Source organism: Schistocerca gregaria, chromosome 1 (assembly GCF_023897955.1).
Source record: "Schistocerca gregaria isolate iqSchGreg1 chromosome 1, iqSchGreg1.2, whole genome shotgun sequence".
Taxonomy (NCBI): domain Eukaryota; kingdom Metazoa; phylum Arthropoda; class Insecta; order Orthoptera; family Acrididae; genus Schistocerca; species Schistocerca gregaria.
Genome location: NC_064920.1, coordinates 1131357445 through 1131382141, shown reverse-complemented (window position 1 = coordinate 1131382141; position 24697 = coordinate 1131357445). Strand labels below are relative to the sequence as shown.

Sequence of the window (24697 nt, the reverse complement as noted above, 5' to 3'; positions counted from 1 at the left end):
GTAGTAGACGGATACTGGCAGAAGTAAAGCTGTGAGTACCGGGCGTGAGTCGTGCTTCGGTAGCTCAGATGGTAGAGCACTTGCCCGCGAAAGGCAAAGGTCCCGTGTTTGAGTCTCGGTAGGGCACACAGTTTTAATCTGCCAGGAAGTTTCATATCAGCGCACACTCCGCTGCAGAGTGAAAATCTCATTCTGCACCTATACCTGTTCGACATTCTGTACATAAGCAACAAAGCTATGAAAACCTAGAAATAGTGCTAAATAAAATAGGCAATTCTGGTCATGGTTGGATGATATGTGGCGATCTGTAAGTAACAAGCATGCTCCTTGGTCAGGAAGATGGCTTTACCAAATTTCCATGTTTCTCGTGTAAATGGGACAGTCGGGCTAGGGATCAACACTCGTGCAGAAAGAACTGGCCTGTGAGGGAGTCTTTAAAACCTGGTGAGAAGAACATTCTACGCAAAAAACTTGTAGATCCAGAATACGTACTCCTACCATCTCTACATATAAAGTTGGGGCTAATGAAACAGTTTGAAAATGGTTTTGCGTAAAGATGGACCGTGTGTTAAGTATCTCTGCCAAAAGTTTCCACACCTTTCAGACGCTAAACTAAAAGAAGGCGTCGTTGTCAGATCTGACATTAGAAAATCAATGAAACTTCCTGACAGATTAAAACTGTGTGCCGGACCGAGACTCGAACTCGGGACCTTTGCCTTTCGCGGGCAAGTGCTCTACCAACTGAGCTACCCAGACATGACCCACGCCCCGTCCTCACAGCTTTACTTCCGCCAGGAGAGCTTCTGTAAAGTTTGGAAGGTAGGAGACGAGGTACTGGCAGAAGCAAAGCTGTGAGGACGGGGCGTGAGTCGTGCTTTGGAAGCTCAGTTGGTAGAGCACTTGCCCGCGAAAGGCAAAGGTCCCGAGTTCGAGTCTCGGTCCGGCACACAGTTTTAATCTGCCAGGAAGTTTCATATCAGCGCACACTCCGCTGTAGAGTGAAAATTCCATCTAGAAAATTAATGTTTGATGTTAACTTTGAATCCAAAATTACCTTAAATGAGAAAGGAGCATGGGTATAATTTAAGCAAGTCGTTAAAAAGTTTAGAGGACATGAATAAGACCCAGAATATGTTTCTATTATAGCTACAATGTTAAAGAAATTTCAAAATTTAGGATGTTTAATGAGCCTGTAAGTTCACTTTTTGGACAGTCACCTTGATTACTTCCCGGACAATATGGGAGATGTTAGCGAGGAGCAAGGAGGGCGTTTTCACCACGACATTAAAGTGATGGAAAAACACCAGCAAGGCCGCTGGAATTCCAACATGATGGGGGATTACTGTTGGTCACTTCAGCGAGAAGCTCAGCAAGCGACTCATCCTAGAAAAAGCTACACAAGAAGCTTCAAAGAAAAAAGGGAAAGAAAATATAAACCGATTTTAGCTGAAAAGTGAAACCTTTATTAACACATATCAACGTTTTAAATATATTACTTCAAATATAAACCATGTTTATGTTGTAATAAAGCGTGTCATTATTTTCCCGATTTACTGTATAGATACGATTTTTATACTAAATAATAAAAAGCATATTGCTCAAAAACTATGGGTCATAGAAAAAAACTGAGGCTACATTTGGATTTAGCTCATAAAAATCTATAAGGATCAGCTATAAAACTAAAATAAATTTCAAAAAAAATGTTTTTCGTTTGTAAGGTGTCAGGCAAATCCAACACCTTACATGAAAACCCTGACATGATAACCAAATCCAGTAGCATGTCACATAGCTCGGAATAAATCGTGACATTAAATTTACCAAAGTAATACGAGTAACGAGTGAGCAATTGGAATACCACAGACTAACACAAGAATGCCTAAATGCATGTCGTACCTTCCCACCGTGAGGCAGACGCAGTTCTGAGGGGAGAAACGAGGACAGAAGCTGAGAGCAGAACCGTGTTAATCTAGATAAGGCAGGGGCTGGGCACCCACGCCGCGAGCCTACCTGTACGACTATACAACCCGCACGTTTTAGCGTGAGGCTTTTTCGCGTCTCAGGTACGTCAAGGATCACCCCCAGCCCATGTTAAAAGCTAGACCCCTCCAGAAAAGCAGTATAGATCTTACGATAACACAAAATGGGCCACTACCACCCGCAAGTTTTAGCGTGAGACTTTTTCGCGTGTCTGTTACATTAGGATCACTCCCAGCCCATGTGAAAAGATAGAGCCCTCCAGAAGAGCAGTATAGATCTTACGATAACGCTAAAAGGACCACACTAGCTGCAGGTTTTAGCGTGAGACTTTTTAGCGTCTCTGTTACGTTGCAAACTTTAAAAACATTGCCCCACCACGAAAAGTATAACGTTTCTCATTGGACAGACAGAATTTTTGTAGGCGGAGCTTAAAGTTAACATTGAGACCCTGATTGGTCAGATGAAAACATAGCCAGATAGTTTTTTTAAACTAACTTCGGTAAATTGTAGTAAGGAGAAGTTAGAAAAGAGTTGGTTCCGAGACGGCGGGCTGGATGGCTGCTGCGCCGGCCGCTGCCGCCCTGACGCTGCTTAGACACCGACAAGGTAATGAACGCACGCGATGCCGCATTTTTGAGCACATAAGGCTTCACTCAGAACTGCAGAAGTCTCATCTGTTACACCCCCTTTTTGCGTAATACTAGTGTCGATCGTTAATTAAAACTCATGGTGTTCACATTTGCCACTTGAAGTAAAGATCTGAAACGCGATGATTTTTCTATTTTATAGTTATTGAGAAGCCACATCAGCCATTGTAATTTACGACAAGTTAGATAAGTAATTAATGATAATTGAGGGTCACTGTAGACCATTTTGATAGTTTTCTCTTTTGTGAAACTTAATTAAAACCTAGATTATAGATGTGATATGGCATAGGTCATCCTTCGATCGATTGTAGAACTTGGAAACCCATTTAGGGAATATTCGTTCACATTTTTGTTGAACGCAGTTGGTTTTTACCATCCTGTATTAAAACATTTCCTTTTATCAATAGTGCAATTTATAAACTATGTTTTGTGAGTAGAATAAAATTTCCAATGGTAAACTGAACTGCTTTTTCGACGCTATTTTACCAGCTAACTAAAAATAGGAAAGCCTTGAACCCTTTCCACTAAATTTAGTTAGTATTAAGATTCTTTTACAGGGAGTGCATTGAAGCTGACGCTGAGATCATTTAGTATTTGGTTATATCATCGCTAGTCTCACTGAACTCTTCTGAATTCTACATGTCATGTGTGGTCTGGCGTCTCCTTACCAGCAACAGGCCCCAGGTTCAAAACTAGTTAATTCCCTAAAAAACACGCTCAGAGCGTCGTTGCGCGAAAGTGGTAGGGAGACACGATATAGTACAATCAGACACCACCATGAATGTTTAGACGTTGACCTGTGTTATTTTTTGGTGTTGTGATTTTTTCCGTTAGTGTATATCTTCTGTAGCCTTCGTATTCAGATCAAAAACTATTTTCCGCCTCTGAATTTTGTAAGCAGATGTTTCTGCGTGGTTGTGTTCTTCCTGACTCTCAAGCAAATCTGTGCCTTCACTGGAGGCAGTTTTAATAAAAATTTTACAGCTTTTAATGTTACACATTAATCACTCTACGTCATCGCTTAGTAATTTTTCGAATCCTAAAGCGTTATCTTTTTGAAGTAGCATTTAACTTTCCATTTTTTTCAGTGGAACTGCATCTTCACTGTGAAATGACCAGCTGTAGTCTGAAACGTGAGCCCACAAACTACCACACTAAGAAGGTTGGGAGAATTTGAGGCTACTAGCTGTTGATCATCAATTAGACTCGTTCGAGAGGTATAGTTCCTGCTACCTGCTCAACCTACCTGGTTAAAGGAGCTGTCGGTTCTGCACCCTCGCTCGCATCCCTCAGCGGATAACATGGCATAATTAAAAGGCAAAGTTCCACAACAAAGAACTATTATACCTAAATATCGTTTACCTGTGTGCTAAAAACCCACTTATATTACTGGAACAGTTCATTAATACTGGTTGTTTAGTTTACACTTACTACTGGCTGTGGCCAGTTTGTCACAAGTGCACCCCTTCTCTTGGTGGACTTATGCAAGTACGTGTAGCTGTGAACAGTAATTAGTTTTATTCTGCGTTTTCTATTCCTAGTACTTTACTATCCACATTTTTTTGCTTTTAAATACATCTTTAAAATTTCAAATGGGAACCCCCATTTTTTATTGCAGAATCAGATTCCACATAAAAAACTATGTACATTTTGTCTTAAACATTTGTTTTGATTCTTGGTAGTTGGCACTGTAATTCAAGAAAATCCATGTTCTCATTTTTTCGTGGAAAATGGTTACGGATAGACAAAAATACTTATTTAGGTCGTAAATTTTGATTCGATGAAAGCAAACTCTCCCTCTCTCCCCATAGAGTGGGGTTTGAGAGAGAGGAATTCGAGTTTTATCACGAAACAAACAAAACTTAGCCGAATTTGCGGAAAAAATTAGTATTTGGGTAAACATTTGTAAAACTCTAATTTATCTCTCTCAAACCCCACCCTACGGGGAGAGAGGGAGAGTTTTAGTTTTAGCGAATCAAAATTTACGAAGTAAATAAGTATTTTTTATGTATCCGCAACCATTTTTCACGCAAAAATGAGAAAATGGATTTTCTTGAATTACAGCGCCAACTACCAAGAATCAAAATAAAATGTTTAAGACAAAATGTACGTAGTTTTTTATGTAGAATCTGATTCTATAATAAAAATGGGGGTTCCCATTTGAAATTTTAAAGTTGCCTCCTGCCCCACCCCAGGGGGCTGGGGTTAGAGGCTAATTTTAGCACCAGCGGATGTCCCTCTCGAAAATAGTCAACTTTGGATTCTACACATTGTTTCGTGTGAAGCTTATTTTTCGAGTTATTCTGGTTTGTCAACTTAAAATTTACACCCTGTATAATAAATTTTTTTAGAAAAACAAATCTACACGATGTGAGCATTAAGATCATTAGAGACAGCGCACCGACACGGTTACAGAATTGGTGAAGTATGTTGCGGGTCATTCTCACTATTGTTGTATCATGTCAGTGAAACGACAGATGCACACAGTCTCAATTCCAAATTTCTGTACGGTATACAAGCGTACTACAAGTGTGAGTGGGAGTATGGAATGTCAGAAGTTTGAACATGATAAGGAAGCTAAAAAAAACCTGAAATCGGAAATACGAAGGTTCGCTCTAGATGTAATGGGGGTCGGTGAAGTGCAATGGAAAGCAGATGAGGATATTTCGCCTCACAGATAAAGGGAAATGTCAACAGTGGCAGCAAACGATATACCGGGAGTAGGATTGTGTATGAACAGGGAAGTAAGGCAGAGCTTGAGCTAATGTGAATGGTTAAGAGATAGGGTTGTTCTCAGCAGAATCGGCAGTAAACAAATGTCAGCAACTATAGTTCAGGTATACATGCCGACGTCAGAAGCAGAAGAAGAAGAAGTAGATAAAGTAAACAACGTGTTGTAACCGCAGAAAAGCCAAGTCTAAATGCAGTTGTTCTCAGACGATACACCAGAAATCATACGGGGAGCTAGAGTTAACAGGGGACGCCAGGCGTGTCAGAGGGGTCACAAAAGATAACGACGCAGCCACATAGCCGAGGCGGCGGTCCAAGCGGCCAGGCAGCTGCGCGTGATAAGCAAGGAAGCAGACTCAGCTATTAAGATAAACAGGGCGCTCTGGGCAGGTCCCTTAATAAACAATAACTTGCAGTATCAACACTCTTGGCTAGAGGGAGAAGTCTGGGAGCGGAGAGAGAAAGAAAGAGGGCCCTAGGTGGGAACCGCACTACGTCATGAGGAGCCAATGAAGGGCTCAGGACGCAGTGCGTGACCATATAGGGAGAGGCCCCTCTACCCCTCCACCCAGCTTCTGAAGAAAAGTACTGAAGTTAATACTAAAACAATCCCTAATAAGGAAAAGTTGCACTCGACGCTACGTCATGTTAAGCGCTGGCGGGGTCGAAGGGGAAGAGCTAACGAAACTCGGAGGCACGCCGCTCCGGGGATCTCTCTCTCTCTCGGGTTTAGGCAGCGACGGTAGTCAGCGTGAGTAGCAGCCGACTTGGGCTGAGGGCGCGCTGCAGGCAGACAGTTGGAGATAGTCGCCGATGAGCGTTTAGGCAGCGACCGCGGGACTCTGACGTAGGGTGCTAGTGTGGGCAGCAAAGTGCTGGAAAGTTCTATCAGGCAGCCAGAACGGTGGAAGTCAGTCACCGTCTCTGTAATGGGCTTGGCTATTCTGTAGGTACAATCACTACGCAGTTAGGGTGATCTGTATTCTTTATGAATAAATTAGAACTTTTATAACGTCCATACGAGTTTACTTCTACCAACATCCTAGCCTTGTACCTTCACACCAGGGAATTTAACATCTTAGCCAGATCAAAAGTCTCCCTCTCAATTAGGTCAATCGGCTAATTCCCGTTTACGAACCGTGTCGCTCAATCCCTCGCAAAACCCACGCTTGGGACGCGACAAACGGTACTAATAGAGTAATTCCGTATGTAAATGGAAATGTATTTTTATACTCATGGGTGATTGGAACTCGGTAATAGAGGACAGAACAGAAGGAACAGTTATGTGAGAGTGTTAGCTTGATAGCAGAAATGTGAGAAGAAAAAAACGTGATTAAGTTCTGGAGTAAATTTCAACTAATACTTGGGAACACAATATTCAAAAATCACAAGAAAGGAGGTATACTTGAAAAATGTCCAGAGACATGGGAAGATTATATCATAGTCAGACAGAGATCCCGGAATCCCTGCGTGCGAAAAGCTAGCCAGTCTCACGTCCTGTGCTGTTTGTGACAATAGAATTTGCACAAACTTCCAAGTCTTCTTATTGTATGTTACGCGGGATTCGAACTTAAATGGTAGGCTGAGATATATGTAGGTTGCATCTCGTGCCTCCTCAGAGTCGCCTTCCACCCCTCCAATTTAAACTGAGGTCCATTATCTGAGATTATTCTATCTACACATCCTACTTGCGCCAAGAAGTCCTTGGTTCCATTAAGTCTGCTGCAGCGAGGTGACGCAACTTAATGGGTGCAATAGAGCGGCAGTTGTATCGTCTGTGTAATTTGTTTCGCCTTTTGGCATGCTTGTTGGGCAGAGTGGACCTTCCTTTCCTCCGCTACATGTTATTAAAGTGTCATAAATTCCTCAATTACAGACAACACTTCTTCAGGTCAGAATACCTGTATCTGAGGTGTGCATGCAAGTTACTTTATTTATTAGTTGATCCCGATTATAAAGGGGGCAGAGTGTGTCAGTGATACTGGCTTCTCTATTTCACCAATTCTCCTGTAGCCTTTTGAATGTCGGATCGTAGTCCTATTTCTTGACTGAATCCTGCAGTGGCATGATGAAGTTCTCAACGGCCATGTTTGTCACATAGAAAATACTGAACTGAGTATCTTGAGTGTCCTCTCCTAACTCTCCCATCTGTCCCACTGGTGAAAGCGGTAATACACCAGCATTTTTTGTTTTTTTTTTTTTTGTTTTTAGCCAGGCATATAAGTGATTGAGAAGTTGTATTCTTATAGGAATATGACACACCGCGTCAATCTATCGTACACTAAGTTGATTGTCAGCAGAAATTCTAGGCTCGATGGTCTATATATGGTGGTCTGTATACAACATGGACTTGTGTCTTAGGAGGACACAGCAGAACTTTGTAAATCCTCAAAGTATGGATAAAACATCAGGCTAGGTCATTGAGTAATTCCTTTCACACACTGATAGTGCATGATTACCAGCTGCTGTTGTGTTTTTCATTATCTCTCCATCCTCTTCAATCTCCTGGCTATCATGACTCTGGTACTCGTGTTCGCCAGATTAGTAGCTAAGCAAAAATCTGCTGATAAATTGGTATGTGACCAGTGTATGCCTGTGTCTGAAATTCTCTACCGGCATTCGCATCCTGTGAAGGCGGTGTCTTTTTCATCTTTAATGTGCAAAGTCTAAAATATGCTAACGTGTCTATTGTAATACATTTTTTTGTAAAAATTGGCGACTCCACGAATTCATCTTAAATTCCCTCTGCTACAAGGTGTTGGGAACTATTCGGTCACCTCTGACTCTTCTGGATTCGGTGTAATTCCGTCCACTGAAAGAATATCACCTAAAATTTCCACCTTCCGTTTGCCAAAACATGATTTCGCTAAATTAATTGGTTCTTCAGATCACTGAATACAGCCTTTATGGTTCTGTTGTGATCCATCCAAGCAATTAACAGGTCATCCACTTAGCAGGTAAAGTCATTCGGTGATTCAACGAGGATACCGTCAATCGCACGAATAAACGCAGCTTAAGATACGTTGACTGAAGGCGACTCGTTGGAATTGATAACACCGGCCGAAAGCTAGAAATGCCGTGTATTTGCGGCAAGACGGATGCAGTTCGATCTGCCACAAGCTCGATCTGAGATCGGATGATGGGAAGACTTTGGCCCTGTGAAATATTAGTAATAGTTCTTCGAGTTCCAGCAGTCCCTGGCATGATGATTGTGTTAATATATCTGCACTCCAGTACAAGGCATATATATCCGACATTCTTCTCAACAACTCCCAGCGGGCTGCTGCACATGGAAAACGCACGTTCAGTTACACCCTCACTTAACATACGTCCTATTTCTTGCCCTACTTTTCCTCTGTGTGCAAGTGGAACTGCATAAGGCGATACAAAGAAGTTGTTGTGCTCCTGCACGCTGAATGTGTACTAAAAATCGTCGATTGCTCCTGTCTTCGGTAGAAATACCTTACAACTGTGGATGAATATAGCCATCAACTTCTCTCTATCGTCTGCATTCATATTCTAGGTTTCCCTTCTTATCGTTTTGTCATCATCTGCTGAATCCTCTTCGTCTTCATTCGCCCAGGTCTCATTGCTATTCTTGCAATCCTCTAGGTCCCTATTCAGCTTCAATCGCCTTGCACATGTTTGTACACGAACGGCTTATTCCACGAACCTAACCTGAATTTCTTCCTCTTGCTCAAAATGGTTTCGTCACGCCACAGATCTAATACTGCGTTGTTTTTGTTGAGCATTCCATCCCGATTATTAAGTCTGTCTCCAGTTTAGGGACCACAAGAAAATTTCCTTTAAGCATGTATCCTTAGCACGCTAATTCGAGTTGCGCCAGTCTGCTTACTTTAGTAATTTCCACTAAGATGGCACCTTTAAGTCCAGTTTTCTTCAGCGAGAACTCTGGCTAATTACAGTTCACTCTGCGTCTATTAAAGGTGGTTCCCACTATCGCCGAAATCTGGCTACTGCTGTCCAAAATCCCTCATAATTTTACAACTTATATTGCGACCCTTATCGACGGATTGACGTTCGTGGTAGCTGTCACTAGTAAAGCTCCAGAAATATCGTCATATTTGATTACGTTTATGAGGTTGGTTCTGATCAGTGTTGCGAGTCTGAATCTGCAAAATGCCGTCTATGTGTGAAGCTGACTATCTCGTTCAGAAATCTGCAGTGAAGCCTGCATAATCCATCAAAGGCAACTAATTAATGTACTCAATACAACTCAGTAACACTATCTGAAAACCCCAAAAGGTATCAGTGTCACAAGCAATGTGTCATAAAGTCTGATCTAATGTCAGTGATATGTGCTAAATGTCAACGCCGGGAAATTAAACATTAATTTATTAAAATGAAAAGTCGATATTGATATAATACATAAATAAAACCTATAACAAGCAAATAATGTTCAAATACAAAGTGACTGTGTTTTCACTGGCCCATAGAGTTATCCCATTGTTGAATAATTAGTATCTGGCAACGCAATCCTCACTCCCTCCAAACCCTGTTAACTTTAGTTCAACTGCACGAAACATGAGGACTATATGCAGTAACTGGACATCAGCCGAATTATACTTGTGGCCATTAAAATTGCTACACCGAGAAGAAATGCACTTGATAAGCAGGTATTCATTGGAAAAATATATTATACTATAACTGACAAGTGCATACATTTTCACACAATTTGGGTGCATAGATCCTGAGAAATCAGTACCCAGAACAACCACCTCTGGCCTTAATAACGGCCTTGATACGCCTGGGCATTAGGTCAAACAGAATTTGGATGGCGTGTACAGGTACAGCTGCCCATGCAGCTTCAACACGATACCACAGCTCATCAAGAGTAATGACTGGCGTATTGTGACGAGCCAGTTACTCGGCCGCCGTTGACCAGACGTTTTCAATTGGTGAGAGATCTGGAAAATGTGCTGGCCAGGGTAGCAGTCGAACATTTTCTGTATCCAGAAAGGCCCGTACAGGACCTGCAACATGCGGTCGTGCACTATCCTGTTGAAATCTAGGGTTTCGCAGGGTTCGAATGAAGGGTAGAGCCACGGGTCGTAACACATCTGAAATGTAGCGTCAATGCGAACAAGAGGTGACCGAGACGTGTAACGAATGGTACCCCATACCATCACGCCGGGTGATACGCCGGTATGGCGATGACGAATACACACTTCCAGTGTGCGTTCACAGCGATGTCACCAAACACGGATGCGACCATCATGATGCTGTAAACAGAACCTGGATTCATCCCAAAAAATGACGTTTTGCCATTCGTGCATCCAGGTTCGTCGTTGATGCAGCTCCTGTCTGTGATGCAGCGTCAAGGGTAACCGCAGCCATGGTCTCCTAGCTGATGGTCCATGCTGCTTCAAACTTTGTCGAACTGTTCGTGCAGATGGTTGTTGTCTTGCAAACGTCCCCATCTGTTGACTCAGGGATAGAGATGTGGCTGCACGATCCGTTACAGCCATGCGGATAAGATGCCTGTCATCTCGACTGCTAGTGATACGAGGCCGTTGTACCCCAACACGGCGTTCCGTATTACCCTCCTGAACCCACCGATTCCATATTCTGCTAACAGTCATTGGATCCCGACCAACGGGAGCAGCAACGTCGCGATACGATAACCCGCAGTCGCGATAGGCTACAATCCGACCTTTATCAAAGTCGGAAACGTGATGGTACGCATTTCTCCTCGTTACACGATGCATCACAAGAACGTTTCACCAGGCAACGCCGATCAATTGCTGTTTGCGTATGAGAAATCGGTTGGAAACTTTCCTCATGTCAGCACGTTGTAGGTGTCACCAGCGGCGCCAACTTCGTGTGAATGCTCTGCAAAACTAGTCATTTGCGTATCACAGTATCTTCTTCCTGTCGGTTAAATTTCGCGTCTGTAGCATGTCATCTTCGTGGTGTAGCAATTTTAATGGCCAGTAGTGTATTAACAAGCCACATGCATCCAACAGAGCTACCGTGTGTTTGTGATAGGGACTCGTGTGTCACACAAAACTCGATGGGAGACTCAGGGTTTCTCTACGCTCTGGTGCTGCGAATTACGCTCACCGTGTGGTGGAATAACGCCGCTGATGTGCTACTGGCCCTGTCACTGAAGACGATGCCACTGTCGCGTCTCCCAACACCTGACGCCTGTGCAGGTGTCGTCTCAAGACTTCGTTTCAAGAGTATCTTCGAATCCGATGTGTCCCTGACAAGACACAGTGAAAGTACTATTCCGAAAGTGCAACTTAACTGCCCAAAGCTTAGCTAAACCACTTTTCACAAAGCCCGGCGGCACTCCACCGATCACTAAAAGTGGATTAGGCCCTCAAAATTCAGCAGTCTCCATGTAATCTCTGTTTTAATCTCCTCCTCCTTTATTCGGCCCAAATTGTTCTACATAACTCATCATACAATGAAGGCTTTCACGACCGGATGTATCAGCTGCTGAGAAAATTTCCGGGTTGTATGGCCGTGGTCAATGAAACTCTTTATCCCTGACGTTTCGTTCAAGGCTACGTTGGACATCTTCGGAGGTGCTCCTGGTTGCGCTGAGTCTTGCCAACTCGGCACTATAGCAGAACCAGGAGCACCTCCGAAGATGTCCAAAGTAGCCTTAGACTAAACGTCAGGGATAGAAGAGTTCCAGGGATCACGGTCATACAAACCTGATGAATTCTCAGCAGGTGTTCCCATAACTGTTTCATCCGCCATTTTGTGGCCCACTAGGCTTGACTAATGTCAGTGATAGGTGCTAAATCTAAACACTGACTAATTAAACATTAATTTATGGACATGGAAAGTCAATAATGATATAATACATAAATAAAATCTGTAATTAGCAAACAATATTCAATTACAAAGTGATTGTGTGTTCACTAGCTCGCAGAGTTACCCATTGTTGATTAATTGGGCTCTGACAACGCAGCCCTCACTCCCTACGAACCCTTCACTCGTAGTTCCACTGTCTGTTTCGCGACCTGTAATTGTTGCTTCTCTCACTGCAGCCTCCGTTTTGTGGCCCATGACACCGTTCAAAACCACCTGCTTCTGATGGACCTGGGGAGTAGTATCCATTGCCAGGGTGTCCAGTTCTGTTATCATAGTTTTCCTAGTTCTTGACTCCTGTAGTGCTTGTCAGTATTGCGTCTACCTTCTTGACTGTGGCTGCGACTTAAATACGGACTCTACCTTATGCAGCGTGTTTAGATCCATCTGACATCTGCCTGCCAACATTTGCAGATAATTAAACAGAAGTTTCAAGTAGCAGTGTCTGATTATCTCTCGCGTCATGCGCAGTTCACCTACAAACTGGTTTATCTCAATCATTGCATCAAGGGAATTCACCGTGCTTTTTTACATTGACCCCCTTGTTACCCTTAATGAGAATCACTTGTTTGATTCTTTCCTGAGTTTGCTTCGACCGTTAGTTCTTCAGGAGCCTTAATTCTTCATAGGACCAGCACGTATTTGCTAACCCTCACATTTTCTTCGCTCCCATTCCCTACATGTGTCTGTAAATAAATTCGAGCTTGTGTGACAATGGGAAAGGCAGTGGCAATTACAAATAAAATCGCGAAATCGATGTTTTCGGATGTGGCGTGATTCACTTAGCTTTGTAGTTTCGAAATGTCCTAAAATGTCCTAACTTACAAGAAGTGCTTCTCATCGAACGGTACCTCACCTGCCACCCTGCTTATCTTTGAAAGTGGGTAGTCCTTCTGTTTCGGCCATCGCTGTTGAATTCATTAAAGTACATCCTTTTCTAAGATTTCGAAGTTCACTTTCGATTTTGTCAAGAGCCTCATTCCCTAAATGATTCATAACGTGTAGCAGTTTCTCGTCTATTCGCTTCTTTATGTTCTCTTGTCGTGTCTCCACGGTTACATTTCTCTTTCCTGTTTTCGAGATTGCTTCCTGACAATTCTTGTCCATATCCTCACTCTCTCCTTTCACTTCTCTTGCTACCTTTTTCGATTCCTGGGCTACGACCTTCATCTCTTGAGCAATTTTCTTTTTGATTCCTCAGCTAGCTAGGCTATTTTCTTCGTATCCCCCCTTATTTCACGAATTTCACCTCGAAGAGTCTCGCCAATGTCCTTATTTTCAAAAATGGTTTAAATGGCTCTGAGCACTATGGGACTTAACTTCTGAGGTCATTAGTCCCCTAGAACTTAGAACTACTTAAACCTAACCAACCTAAGGACATCACACACATCCATGCTCGAGGAAGGATTCGAACTTGCGACCATAGCAGTCGCGCGGTTCTGGACTGAAGCGCCTAGAACCGATCGGCCACCGCGGCCGGCCCTATTTTCCTTTCACGTCCCATTCAGAACTTTTACGATAACGAACTGGTCATCTTTCGTTTCCCTAGTTCTGTGTGATGAAGCCACACATAATCCTACTATATATCTAATCTATCGCTTACTTGTTCAATCTCGTGCATTGATTCACTGTATTCATAATTGCTCTATACCGGACTTGGCTGTTCTGCGAAATATTTCTCACGGTCCTCTGCTGATTCACAAAGACATGCGGCTCTGTCTTGCTCCATCATGCTACCTGTTTTGAAAATATCGAGACTTAATACTTTGTGTTAACATTCAATCTCGACTAAATACTAATACGTGAAACACAAAGAGACATGCTAATGTGTTCACTTACATTTCTACTGAATGTAACCAGACATACACACTCAACATAAAATAATCATATCGAAAATGTTCCAACGTTAGTTTCAACTGAGATATATCAACAGATATGGAGCAACCCCCCCCCCCCCCCCTCAAAAAAAGGAAGAAAAACCTTGAACATGAACCTAATGGAAAAAAAATTGAATGAATTATTAGTCCGCACCAGCAAATACTAGAGACTACCGCAGTACAATGTTTATCTCTTATCCAGTTGTAAGGTGGCTATAATTTCGCACCTTACAAGAACTCATGCAGATTCTTTGCCATGATCTACAAACACAATTAGGTATCATGTGATAGGTTGTACATCGTATATATGAATATATAAAGGAGACCGACATTGTCACATACGCCCTATAAATAATTGTTAACGCTTATTGCATGAAAGGTGGCAGAATGTCTTTATTATCATACTAGCAGAGGTTGGAGCGACAGTGGAAATGAAACGGCAGGCGGAGCTCAAGGCCTGGGTGGAAGGCCCACACAAGTATGTTGGTCGTGCTTAAACACTGGAGGTAGCAAGACGGACGTTGGGACACCTGAGCTCTGGGGCACAATAGAGTCGCGACCGGCTGGTTATGTAGCTGGACAGGAAGGAGTATACTTCGAAAACTACGAAAATCTTCGACGCAGCTGAAAGGAACGAGAAAGCGTCACCGCGGAAACCACAGAGGCTTGGTTATTTCCAAGGATTTTTACTCAGAAGCGTACCATTCTACGTGTATAGGCTTTCCCTCGCAAACTTTCCGCGCTGGACGACAAAAGACTAAAATATGGTTGGTTGGTTGGCGTTCAGAAGAATCTGTAGGGATGAAGAATATTCCGTGCTTTCGTGAATATGATTCGTTTTCGGAATTACGATGGTGGGGAGCTGAGCCTTGCTGGGAAGCCAGCGTCGGAGAGACATGGTATTCCGTTGTTAGCGCCTTTGTGGCATGGTCGCGCGGTATCACCTTTTGTTGGTACAGACAGACGCGCTGTCTTTGCTCTCAGGAGAGTTTATAGTTAGAACAGTTAGGCTCTGTACTGTTGCGAACCTGCACTTGGTGCAGGGAGTGGCAACTGACCCTTAACATAGACAAATGTAATGTATTGCGAATACATAGAAAGAAGGATCCTTTATTGTATGATTATATGATAGCGGAACAAACACTGGTAGCAGTTACTTCTGTAAAATATCTGCGAGTATGCGTGCGGTACGATTTGAAGTGGAATGATCATATAAAATTAATTGTTGGTAAAGCGGGTACCAGGTTGAGATTCATTGGGAGAGTCCTTAGAAAATGTAGTCCATCAACAAAGGAGGTGGCTTACAAAACACTCGTTCGACCTATACTTGAGTATTGCTCATCAGTGTGGGATCCGTACCAGATCGGGTTGACGGAGGAGATAGAGAAGATCCAAAGAAGAGCGGCGCGTTTCGTCACAGGGTTATTTGGTAACCGTGATAGCGTTACGGAGATGTTTAACAAACTCAAGTGGCAGACTCTGCAAGAGAGGCGCTCTGCTCGCGGTGTAGCTTGCTCGCCAGGTTTCGAGAGGGTGCGTTTCTGGATGAGGTATCGAATATTTTGCTTCCCCCTACTTATACTTCTCGAGGAGATCACGAATGAAAAATTAGAGAGATTAGAGCGCGCACGGAGGCTTTCAGACAGTCGTTCTTCCCGCGAAGCATACGCGACTGGAACAGGAAAGGGAGGTAATGACAGTGGCACGTAAAGTGCCCTCCGCCACACACCGTTGGGTGGCTAGCGGAGTATAAATGTAGATGTAGATGTAGATTGTGGACTTCACCTCTGGGTTAAAAGTCGTCGTTTAGTACGCAGCGTTCAGTAATTGAGAGCACTTCCTCTGCCTATACTTACGTCGAGACGTTATTTGAACTCCGTCCTTGTCTGTAGAACACAGAGAGAAGACAGTATTAGAGTATATTGGTCAGAGGACCGCCTTCTGCCGTCCTAGTGTTTGAAAGAGTTTATTTGTGGCAGACGAGTACGAGAACCATCACTTCGACGCATCGGACGCAGTACAGACGGTGATATCGCAAATGGCTTCGGCTTATTAGGGCTACAAAAGCTAAACAGCTGTGATCACGTTAGTTTATTTCCACTGAGGTTCCACACCACCTTAGATCATCTTTGAAAGTAGTGCCTTCTAGTGTTTGGTACGTGGATGATATCATTGATTTCGCATTATTGATATTAGATCTCGCAGTCATAATAAAGGGCAGAGTTGGGCAATTGATTAGTAATTTTACTTAGAAATGTAGACTTTGTAATATAAAGGTTTTTTTTTCTACAATAAATATATAATCAGGAACAACGTTTATCATGCAGTAGGATTAGTTGACTTCATGATTCATTTATGTTTAGATTGTGATTTATAGAATTAAGAGATCCTAAGATCTGCTTCAGAGGGTAGCAGACAGGGCCAGATCTTCATTTTAGCGTTTATTATTTTCCGTTGCACACATTCAATTTACACCCGTCCAGAGTAGCATCTAAAAAGAAACACATATATTAATGATTCTGACTGCGCATCAGGAGATCCAAAAGGACATCGAATCCTAAGGACGGATCCTCCAAATGTTTGAAATCCTCTGCATGTGAAAAACTAACGGTCCCTGAAAACTGTGAGCTGGGCACTACATTAAGAGCTAAATTACAATTTTAATGGATAATGTGATTTATAAGGGCTAACTATAGACCCTGAAGTGGAAGCTAATAGAAAAAAATGTTTCAGTAATACACGATAACTTATTCGATAAGACATTTATAGCCTCGATGCATGCAACTACTGTATTTTGGATGGTTTGTTACTTTCGCAACGAGATAATTGAGCCCTTCTAACACGACATATGAAACAGTGACTTGGTCTGATAATTCGGTAATCCCAAACAAACACCTGCTGCTTAATTAAGAGGCTCACCCAATCAGTACAGCAACAGTGAATTTCAGAAAGATTATCGTACAGAAATCCGCAAGTGTGGACCGAAGGCGCTCTATCGTGTCGGGGCGGCATCTTACGCTCTAAATAATTATTCTGGGACAGCCGTGCTGGACGACGCTGATGAGTGTATAGCTGCGCTGTTGAGGACATGGCCGAGGTGCTGCATCTTGAATTCCAAACCCCAGTCGGCCGCTAAGACGGTACTCTCCGGAATTCCCATACTAGCGCTCGTAAACTCTAACCACCTTCCGTTTATTTTCTACCGTATTCCTACAACAAGATAGAGCCGTGGTAAAAATTGCTGTTTTCAAGCGCGCCGCTGCGCGCAGTGTGAAGCAGTCGCCCTCCGTTTCCGGCGGTGGCGCCTCTGTGGTAATCGCAGCTTTGGTGTCTCCCTCTGGTGGGAAAGGGGAAAGGTTGCCTGTTCACGTGCATTTAAGGGGCGCTATGAGCTCGCCAGTCAGTCAGTCTGGATCAGTCTCTCGTGCTCAGCTTGCTAGTCTGTTTCTCGTCCGCATTTGTGAGGCAGCTAGTGTCTGTCGGTCTTCCGGAGTGCTAGGATGTCTGTCTGTCGTTCGGATCAACCTTTAAAGCCGGCACTCTTTCCACTCCGCCAGTAAGAGAACTCAGCGAGTGGACGCCCGATCGGGGCTTAGTTCCTGCATCTGAGTCTGCGCGTTAGGCCACCATTCTGCTCGAGTTGCTCAAGCAATGGTCATTGGCGGTTGATCGATCGGTTGCTCGGTCGCGCACTGAGAGACAAGATGACTTGTCCGTCTTGAGCGTCGGCGCGTATGAGGTCGCCACGTGAGTCCAGTAGGCCGCGCCGTATAGCGAGGGGTAGTGGCTTCGCGGTCGACACGAGAGCAACAGGAGTCAAGCCACGACTTCGGTCTGGCCGGTGCGAGCTGCGACGCCGTGAGACGGGAGATCGGCGCGCCTTCCTGCGTCCGTTGAAGCGGCTGGCAGCGGATGGTTCGGGAGAGCGATTTGGGGGTGCTGCGCCAGGTCTTCTCGAGAAATCGCAGTTTATTAGAAGTTAAGTGATTGCTGATACGTTGTTTCATTTACTCTTGTTAAATTCTACTTGTTTTCTTTGTCAGTCTCTCGTCGCCAGTTTGCTCGTCTGTCTCTCGTCCGCATTTTTTAGGCAGTTAGTGTCTGTGTGTCGTTCGGATCTGCCTCTGCCATGTTTGTCGGATTTGGTGTGTTAACAAATTTATTGCTTGGAGTGTAACGGCCCAATACCTGAAATGTTTTGATCTTGCCTATGATCTTAAGAGGCGGTATCTGTGTACTGTACTTGTTTGGCCAACCTTGTAGAATTTCATATAAGACTGCATTTCATGGGTTCTTATTTAAATGATCATTTTAGTATATAAAGTTGCCACTCTTTCACCGTAAGACTTATCTTGGAAGTTAAAATCAAGTTGCACCTTCGGTCGCAAAGTTAATATTTTAATTTTTAGTGTTTTGAACCATTTCTATCCCTCCTACGGGGGTGCATAGTTTGTGTGCTTGTGTAAATTTTAAAAACTTTTAGTTTAAAGTAATCTGGTGTGCTGCAGATTTGCACCAGTGTAGTCTTTCAGAGGCTGTTGTGAGCGGTCGTAACTACGGCCGTGTCAGAAGGGAGCGGCAATGTTCTCTGCCCGAAAACTCATACAGTCAAAACTTGTTTCTTTGTGCCTCTGAATAAATTGTAACTTGACATTTAGAGGGTGCTTTCTGATTATAATTTTAAAGCTGTTTCTTTTAAAAATTGCTTTTAGGCACTATTAAAATGAATGAAGTTCCCATTTGATAAAAGGAATTTGATTATAATTTCATCAGTTACTCCCTGGCAACTACTTCCACGCTTACATAGTGTTAATGTTCTTGATGAATCGCTAGTAAATAAAATAAATTCTTAAGTATATTATTTGAAAATAAACCACAGTTGAAAGATGTACCTTTTTTCCCAAAAAGCCGTACATGTCCACCAACAGCGAAAAGTGCATACACGCCGGCTCTATAAGTAAATATTATTGTGTTAAACTCAGATATTGCTTTTTCATTCCTAAAGCAATCGCTGATGTGAATTAAGACTTTCTTTTCTAACAAGAGAGGCACGATCCGCTTTCTATCTTTTATCACCTCTTCCAGTCCGTTAGCTTTTCGCTTGCATCAGCTTAACGCATAAGCCTCAATGTGATTACATTTAAGGAGTTGGATGATAATCCCTACTTTTGTCCACGTTTCATTTGAAGAGTACGGTTGCTGCCTTTGTCACTCATAATAAAATATATTTCTTTTTTTTTTTTTTTTTTTTTTTTGTAATTTAAGGGGGAAGGTGATAAGTCTCGTGACGTGCCAGTTTGGACACCAACCGCGTGTCATTATTTGCAAATTTTCACACCTAAAAAAAAAGTCGAACCCTTGCAATTTAAATATGCTACACGAAGTCTGACTTAAACTGAAGCGCCAAAGAAACTGGTATAGGCATGCATATTCAAATACAGAGATATGTAAACAGGCAGAATACGGAGCTGTGGTCGGCAACACCTATATAAGACAACAAGGGTCTGGCGCAGTTGTTGGATCGGTTACTGCTGCTACAATGGCAGGTTATCAAGGTTTACGTGAGTTTGAACGCACGAGCGATGGGACACAGCATCTCCAAGGTAGCAATGAAGTGGGGATTTTCCCGTACGGCCATTTCTCGAGTGTATCTTGAATATCAGGAATCCGGTAAAACATTAAATCTCCGAGATCGCTGCGACTGGATAAAGATCCTGCAAGAGAGGGACGAACGACGAATGAAGAGAATCGTTCAATCTGGCAGAAGTGCAATCCTTCCGCAAATTGCTGCAGATTTCAATGCTGGACCATCAACTAGTGTTAACCTGTGAACCATTCAACGAAACATCATCGACATGGGCTTTCGGAGCGGAAGGTCCACTCGTGTACCCTTGATGACTGCACGACACGAAGCTTTACACCTCGCCTGGGCCAGTCAATACCGACGTTGGACTTTTGATGACTGTAAACTTGTTGCCTGGCTTCGTTTCAAATTGTATCGAACGGACGGACGTGTACGGGTATGGAGACAACCTCATGAATCCATGGACCCTGCATGTCAACAGGTGACTGTTCAGGCTGGTGGAGGTTCTGTACTGATTTGGTGCGTGTACAATTGGAGTGAGATACGACTCTGACAGGTGACACGTGCGTAAGCATCCTTCCTGATCACCTGCATCCATTCATGTCCCTTGTGCATTCCGACGGACTTGGCAATCAAACAGGACAATGCGACACCCCGTACGTCCAGAATTGCTACACAGTTGCTCCAGGAACACTCTTCTGAGTTTAAACACTTCCGCCGACCACCAAACTCCCCAGACATGAACGACATGAACATTACTGAGCATATCTGGGATGCCTTGCAACGCGCTGTTCAGAAGAGATCTCCATCCCCTGTTACATAATTATGGATAGCCCTACAGGATTTATGGTGTTAGTTGCCTCCAGCACAACTTAAGACAATAGTCGAGTCCATGCCACGTCGTGTTGCCGCACTTCTGCGTGCAGGCGGGGCCCCACACGATACTAGGCAGGTGTACCAGTTTGTTTGCCTCTTCGGTATATGTTATTCCAAGTAACGCAAAATTATTTGTATCATTATACTTAGTACAAACATCGGCTGCCATAACCAATCTTATCTGCTCGCAACGAACATTCGGTTCCTGATAATCAGCACACCAGGTAATAAAGTTAATCATAATGGATTATTCTAAGTAGAAATTCTAATGCACTGTCAAGAGTTCTTGCAGTTCTGATTTTCGTATTTGATTTCTGCAGTGGTCACTGTGACTCATCCCGAGTTCCACTTAATTAAGAGTAGGAAGAATGCTACATCAGCAATTTTCTCACTTGTACGAGCTTTACTTTTATCGGAATGATTTACAGCCCAATAGCATGGATTTCCTCCAGCATATGAAGGGCTTATTTCAATAGTGGCACAAGTCCATTTTTGTTCGTATCGAAGTACAGAGTCGTAAAGTTAAATGAGCGCTGAAAAATCGGCATTTGAGATACCAGAAATATTCAAGGATATGGCTTCTTGCTAGAGATGAACCTTTGTTTCTGTTTGTTTGGCTCATTAATTTCAGAAGCATTATAGACAGAAAAGTGGAGGTAATGGACTTGTACCACTATTGAAATAAGCCCTTCATATAAAGTCTCACAATACAACACATCGTGATATCAGGGTAATCATATCGCAATTCATCTTCTGACTAATTTACCACTGACCTGTTTTCGCGCCCAGCACTAGCCTAGGTTCTCTCTGATTAGAAATCCACTGTGTTTCTTTACGAAAGTGAGCGTTGGTTACCAAAAAAAGCTTATTTCGAAACAAAGGGTAGTGCCGCCCTCCCGCTTTTTGTGTGGCGACTCGGTGACTGTTGTGTCACTAGCCAGGCCCAGGTGCTAAAGGACACAGTAGCAGCAGGCCCCATTGCTATACACAGGCGATCCAACTTACGTGAACACAGACATCTGCGGTCGCAGTGTTTGCTCACAGAAAACAGACCACCTTTCTCCCAGCAATCTGTTCGTCCTGTCACAAGTTTGCAGTGCTAACCTTCCTACACTCACAAGAGCCATCCAGATAACAGACCGTCCCAGCGTTAAAATGAAAATAATGAGCGTAGAAACAGGGCAGTATGTCCAGCCCCTGGGATTTATGTACTTTAATAAACATGGCCATGTAATCCTCAGTGTTATCTTCCTGTCTTTCCTTAATTGGGTTAAATTATAATGAAAAAGGCAAATATGAAGTCTGTCACAATTGATTGATGAAGAACAGACCGTAGTGTTGAAAGCCTCTTAGGGTTTGCTGCCGGATCCTAAAATCATCTCGATTTGATATTTCGGCCATCCAACTGGTCGCTATCTTCAAGAGAAAGCTGCTTCTGCTGATGAGTGTCGCTGAGAACTGACGCCGAGCTGCCAATCGACGTATTATATAGGCCACCGAACCGTACACGGCGCATGCGCCGTCCATCACGGTTAATGCCCTTCAAGACGGGGCAGGTGGCGGCGCCCTTAGCAGAACACTGGCGGGAACGATAAATCGCACTCAGGGACGATATTCGAATACTCGGGCTGGCCGCACCGAAGAACGTTCTGTTTTGCTGCGGGATAATAGAGGATTCCACGACCTGCTAAGAGGAAACCCATTGTCTCTGTTAATTAAATTACCCGCCAATCTAATTTCAATTGCTTCTTTGTAGACACTGTTCCAAAAATCGGAAGTGTTAGCAACTGTCACAGTTTCGTCAAATTTCGTACCGTGACCCTCATTTAAGCAGAGTTCTGCTGCTGCCGATTTTTCCGGCTGTTGTAGCCTCGTATGACGGTGATGTTCCACGGACCTGTCATGAACTGTGCGAATCGAACGCCTGATGGAAGCCTTCCCACATTGGCACGTAATTTTGTATACATCGGGTTTCCTAAGCCCCAAATCATCTTTCACAGAGCTGAGTAGTGCTCTTATCTTAGAATGTGAACGGAACACACTCTTAATGTTAAAATTCCTTAAAATTCTTCCATCTTAAACGATATGCCCCCAGAATAAGGGATCACAAGAATAGACTGTAGTTTAACAGAATCGTCCGGAAGAATTAATGAGGAAAGAGGTGCGATACTGAAGTACCGAGCGACGATGATGTACGTTTGAAGTTCTCTAAGGCTGTAGGTACTACAATGAGCAGTAAAGTTGAAGAGGAATGGACGTCTCTAACAAGCAGGGTCACAGAATTCGGACAAACAAATATAGTTACAACGAAGGTTACCGAAGAATCCTTGGATAACACGGTATATATTTCAACTGATAGACTAATGTAGGAACTACAAAACTGGTCAAGAAAAGACAGGCATAAAGAAATGTAAGTGACGGGCTAGTGAAATAAACAGTAAGTGCGGGAAAGCCAAGGCAACATGTCTCCAGGAAAAAAATGTGAAGCAATCAGAAATCAAATGCTCGTCGGAAGAACTGATTCAGCATATAGAAAAGTTAAAACTTCCACCGATGAAATTAAACGCAAGGTCGTCAACGTTCAAGTGTGCCATGGCAATTCCACTGTTAAACTCCGAGGAGTGAGCAGATAGGTGTAAAGAGTAAACTGAAGACCTCTACGAAGGGGCCATGTTGTCTGTTGATGTGACAGAAACAGCAGTTGTTGTGGAAGACAAGGGCCATTGTTCTCCAGTGGTGATGCTGTGTTCCAAGACGACAAGGCCACCGGTGACATAGCTCCCATCGTCCATGACTGATTTTGTGAGCGCGAGTATGAATTCTCACATCTCCCTTTGTCACCACAGTCACCAGATCTCACTATTATTCAGCATCTGTTGTCGAATTTGGAGAGTATGGTGCATGATTAATATCTACCTCCATTATTGTTATCTGTACTTGCCACTAAATGGCATAAGATTCCCATGAAAACCATACACGATCTGTGTTTCTACAATCCAACATGACCGAAACTTCCTTCGAAAGCCAACGAGTTTCCTATACCCTATTAGGCACGATAATGCGCTGTGTGTTGGTGTACCCTCCCCCCCTCCCCTATACAACATGTGCAAGAACCAAGAGGGAACAGTGAGAAGTATTCCGATGAAAAAGTGTGTAAAGGAGGTATGCAGTCGGTTACCCCTCTGTCCTATCTATGCGTCGAAGAAGCAGTGACGGATATAAGACGAAAGCTTAGGATTAAAATTCAAGGTGAAAGGATGTCAATGATAATATTCGAGTATGACGTTGTTTTTCTCAATAATAGCGAAGAAGAATTATAGGACCTGTTGAATACAATGAACAGTCTAAAGAGCACAGAATTGGACTGAAAAGAAACAAACAAAGTAATGAGGAGTAGCAGAAATTAGATTAGAGGAAAGCTTAACACCAAATTTGGTGAGCAAGAAGTAGACGAAGTTAAGGAATTCCGCTAACTTGGAAGCAAAATATCACGTGACAAAGGAAGCAAGGATGACGTAAAAAGGAGAGTAGCACAGGAAAATGTGGGATTCCTCGCAAAAGAAGTCTACTAGTGTCAAAGATAGGTTTTAATTTGAGGAATAAATTTCTGAGAATGTTCGTTTGGAGTACAGCATTGTATGTTAATGAAACTTGGACCCTGGGTGGAGAAGAAGAGAATCGAACCGTCTTAGATGTGATGCAATGAAAGGATGTTGGAAATTAGGTGGACTGGTAAGATAAGAAGTGAGGAAGTTTTCCACAGAATCGGTGAAGAAAGGAACAAACAGAAAACACTGACAAGGGAAAGGGTGATAGGCCATATACTGAGGGCACAGACTGCAGGGGAAAACAGAAATTGGACTTCATTCAACAAACAATCGAGGACGTAGTGTGCAAGTGCTAAGCGGTTGGCACAAGAGATGAATTCGTGGTGGACCGCATCAAACTGATGACTGAAATGAGGAAGAACGAAATTTGTCCATAATTGAAAACAGAGTTACTGTTACGCAGTTATTAAATGTCTGTGGTTACACTGTTAAAGAATTTTATGGGTTCGTATTTTACTCCTTTCTGTGACGCTTGAGGGTACGAATGTCTGTGAGTATCTGAAATACTTTTAAAGTCAAATTGTTTGTCGACATAAAACTGCATCAAAGAAT

The 24697-nt window shown here is 43.1% G+C and overlaps 1 non-coding gene across 1 annotated transcript; it reads right to left on the bottom strand.

The window, feature by feature from the left end:
* Positions 1–681: 681 nt before the first annotated feature.
* Trnas-cga (transfer RNA serine (anticodon CGA)) lies at positions 682–756 on the bottom strand. Its single transcript has one exon. It is a non-coding gene; the product is annotated as a tRNA-Ser (tRNA).
* Between the last annotated feature and the right edge of the window lie 23941 nt (positions 757–24697).